This window comes from Triticum dicoccoides, chromosome 3A, assembly GCF_002162155.2.
Source record: "Triticum dicoccoides isolate Atlit2015 ecotype Zavitan chromosome 3A, WEW_v2.0, whole genome shotgun sequence".
Taxonomy (NCBI): domain Eukaryota; kingdom Viridiplantae; phylum Streptophyta; class Magnoliopsida; order Poales; family Poaceae; genus Triticum; species Triticum dicoccoides.
This window is the reverse complement of record NC_041384.1, coordinates 577,377,759-577,381,564: the sequence shown is the minus strand read 5'-3', so window position 1 is coordinate 577,381,564 and position 3,806 is coordinate 577,377,759.

The following is a 3,806-nucleotide window of genomic DNA, read 5'->3' as shown; positions in this document are numbered from 1 at the left end:
GTTTGGACATCGGAAGTGTTCCGGGTGAAATCGGCATTTTACCGGAGTACCGGGAGGTTACTGGAACCCCCCGGTAACCTAATGGGCCTTAATGGGCCTAGTGGAGGAAGAGGAGAGGAGGCCTAGGGGCTGCCGCGCGCCCCTCCCCTCCCAAGTCCGAATTGGACAAGGAGGGGGGGCGGCGCCCCCCCCCCCCCTTTCCTTTCTTCCCTCTCCTCCTTCCCCCCCAAGTCCTAATCCAACTAGGGAAAAGGGAGGGGAGTCCTACTCCCGGTAGGACTAGGACTCCTCCTGCGCGCCTCCTCCTAGGGCCGGCCTGTAACGCCCTCGATGCAGCTATATCTCCCACGTGTCGAAGCACGACTTAGAGGCATAACCGCATTGAAAGCAATGTCGCATGTGAGGTAATCTTCGCAAACAACCTATGTAATACAATAGGGGAAAAGATACATAGTTGGCTTACAATCGCCACTTCACACAAAACATGAATAAAGCATTACATCATCCAAATACAATCAAGGTCCGACTACGGAACCAAAATAAAAGAAGAACCCCAAATGCGACAAAGGTCCCCGATCGACCCCAACTGGGCTCCACTACTGATCAACTAGAAAGAAGGCAACACAAAGGACAAGATCTTCATCGAGCTCCTCCTGAACTTGGTTGCGTCATCTGCACGGACTCATCGGCACCTGCAAGCTGGTTTTGGAAGTATCTGTGAGCCACGGGGACTCAGCAATCTCGCACCCTCGCGATCAAGACTATTTAAGCTTATGGGTAAGGTAAAAGGTATGAGGTGGAGCTGCAGCAAGCGACTAGCATATATGGTGGCTAACATACGCAAATGAGAGCGAGAAGAGAAGGCAAAGCACGGTCGATAAAAGTATGATCAAGAAGTGATCCTAAACAACCTACGTCAAACATAACTCCAACACCGTATTCACTTCCCGGACTCCGCCGGAAAGAGACCATCACGGTTACACACGCAGTTGATGTATTTTAATTAAGGCCGACTTTAGGTTTTCTACAACCGGACGTTAACAAATTCCCATCTGCCCATAACCGCGGGCACGGCTTTCGAAAGTTCAAATCCCTGTAGGGGTGTCCCAACTTAGCCCATCACAAGCTCTTATGGTCAACGAAGGAATAGACCTCCTCCCGAGACATTCCGATCAGACTCAGTACCCCGGTTCCTCAAGACATCCTCGACAATGGTAAAACAAGTCCAGCAAAGCCGCCCGATGCGCCGACATCCTGATGGGAGCTGCACATATCTCGTTCTCAGGGCAACACCAGATGAGACATCCTACGAGTAAAACCAGCCCTCAAGTTTCCCCGAGGTGGCCCCGCAGTCTACTCAGTTCGGACCAACACTTAGACAAGCACTGGCCCGGGGGGGTTTAAAAATAAAGATGACCCTTGGGCTGGCCTAATCCAAGGGAAAAAGAGGCTAGGTGGCGAATGGTAAGACCAAGGTTGGGCCTTGCTGGAGGAGTTTTATTCAAAGCAAACTGTCAAGGGGTTCCCATTATAGCCCAACCGCGTAAGGGACGCAAAATCCGGGAACATAACACCGATAAGACGGAAACTAGGGCGGCAAGAGTGGAACAAAACACCAGGCATAAGGCCGAGCCTTCCACCCTTTACCAAGTATATAGATGCATTAAATAATTAAGATATATTGTGATATCCCAACAAAATATCCATGTTCCAAATAAGGAACGATCTCCATGTTCCAACAAGGAACAAAACTTCAATCTTCACATGCAACTAACAACGCTATAAGAGGGGCTGAGCAAAGCGGTAACATAGCCAAACAACGGTTTGCTAGGACAAGGTGGGTAAAGGCTTGGTTCAACAATATAGGAGGCATGATAAGCAAGTGGTAGGTATCGCAGCATATGCATAGCAAAAGAGCGAGCAACTAAGCAAGCAAAGATAGTAGTGATTTCGAGGGTATGATCATCTTGCCTGAAATCCCGCAAGGAAGAAGAACGAGTCCATGAAGAAGATAAACAGACGAAGTCGAACGGGTCCTCACAAACGCGACGTTACCGGAACCAACCCGAAGAAGCAAACACCGGAAAAGAAAGCACACAACATAGTAAACAAACCACACATGAACATGATATGATATGCGGGATGCGGTATGCGATGCATATGCATGATTTGATAAGAGATGAAAGAACCTGGCCTCAACTTGGAAAACCAAGTGTGCCACTGGAAAGGTGAGATGAAATCGCTTGAAAACGATATAAAGAACGCCGGAATCGGAGTTACGGTTTGGAAATGGCAAGCGATTCAAATATGACTCCGGTCTGCGATTTACAGCAAGTAGCCATCTAAATGCAATGAGATGAACATGCTACAACACCCAAACATGACAACAAAATACATGGAAGGGATGCATTCAAGATGCTTAACAAAAGTCTAGCACTGAGCTACAGCCAATTCATCCATTAACAGGTTCAAACAAGCATGGCAAAAATGCATATGGCAAACAGATCTCAGACTTGGTGAAATTAACACTTGTCTGGAATTTCAGACCAGGTTGCACTCTTCGGAGCAACAAAACTACATGCTACAGGACCTGAACATGGCAAAGTAAAGCATGGCATGGAGCTACTCAAAGAGCTTAACAAAAGTCCCTTAGTGACCTTGAGCCAAAAGGGATCAGAAAATACAATTGCAAGCATGTGAACATAACAAAAACATAATCAGTTTTTCAGACTTAGTGAAAACTGACACATGCTGAAACATAACTCAAGTAGGCATGTTTACGAGCTCAATGCACTCACTACGGTGCAAGTCATGACAAGCTAAGCATACATCCATCAAGAACACACAAAATGCAAGCTAGACATGGCAAGAACAATAGCATAGCATGCATGGATCAACTACAACATCATCGGCAAAATTGCAAACAAGTTGACAATCTACCCAGATTCACAAAGTAGCAAAAGTAGAGCTCGATTGACTCAAGCTAGGGTGCTCCATAATTGCAAAAAAAGACATGGATGGATAGAGCACTACAATATTAAAAAAACATCCTTACTGATCATCCTCAAAAGAGGCACGGATCACTAGGAAACAACATAAACATATGGCATCATGAGATAAACAGATCAAGGACTTAGTGGAATTGCTAAGTCCCTGAAAACAGAATTACTAAGTGCACCACTTTGCAAGCTTGCACTAGTCACCTCACACATCACAAAAATACATGGGTTGCACCTCTAGAAAGATGACAAAACCCTTAACAAAACATATGTAGAGCAACAGGGCATATCATGCACACATTAATCATGGCAAAAATGACAAAAACCTAAACGGAGCAGCTGATCTGACAATTAACTCAAGTAGCCCTCTTCTAACAGCATTTCGGGCATCAAGATGAACTCGAATGAAAATGATGCAATGGAATGAAATGATGTACTCTCTGAGATGAACATTTTGATATGCTATATGCATGAATCGGAGCTATGGATGCAAAGTTACAATGCGATGAACAGAGGCACATGGATCTGGGAATTTCGGGACTTAGTGAAAATTATACCTCCGGAAAAGTCAAACCGGGACGAAGAGGACCCGGGACGAGGAGATCCGGGCGACGCGGGGCTGTTTGGATCGGTGAGGTGGTGGATCTGATCCCGATTTGCGGAGGATAGGGCCGGCTAGGGTTCCGGTGACGCACGGATTTCGAGGATCGTCGGAGTCTTCGCCGGAGTAGCCGCGGTGGTGGCCGGACTAGAAGAAGAAGGCCGGGGCGAGGTGAGGCCGGGGCCGGCGGGGGCGATGGCGGCGCC